Here is a 392-nt window from a genome sequence, read left to right on the forward strand (position 1 = left end):
ATTTCTGATTTCTAGCCATAGAAATTTTCCAGCAGGTTCCAAAGACGACCGTAATCCCAGCTACACTCAAGTCCGCACTTTTTTTTTATTGTGTTTCCTATGTCAAAAAAGAGAAATATGGTCATGTACTCAATCTCAATGTTAATGTTGTTAAAGCGTAGGGACCTAAAAATTAGCGCATATCATGGAAATACTACTGTCACCAAGAAATAGATATAGCCTTCAAATGCGATTCCTTTGGTAAATGAAACACGGAAATCACATATGAGACTTTCATATCAACAGTTTCCGTACTTGTTCTACATAACATATTTAAGCTCAGATTTATAACTGCGGAAAATTTTCCGCAGGTTCGGGAGCCGAACGAAATGGGCTGTACTCAATTCCTGTAG

This window comes from Penaeus monodon, chromosome 33, assembly GCF_015228065.2.
Source record: "Penaeus monodon isolate SGIC_2016 chromosome 33, NSTDA_Pmon_1, whole genome shotgun sequence".
NCBI lineage: Eukaryota > Metazoa > Arthropoda > Malacostraca > Decapoda > Penaeidae > Penaeus > Penaeus monodon.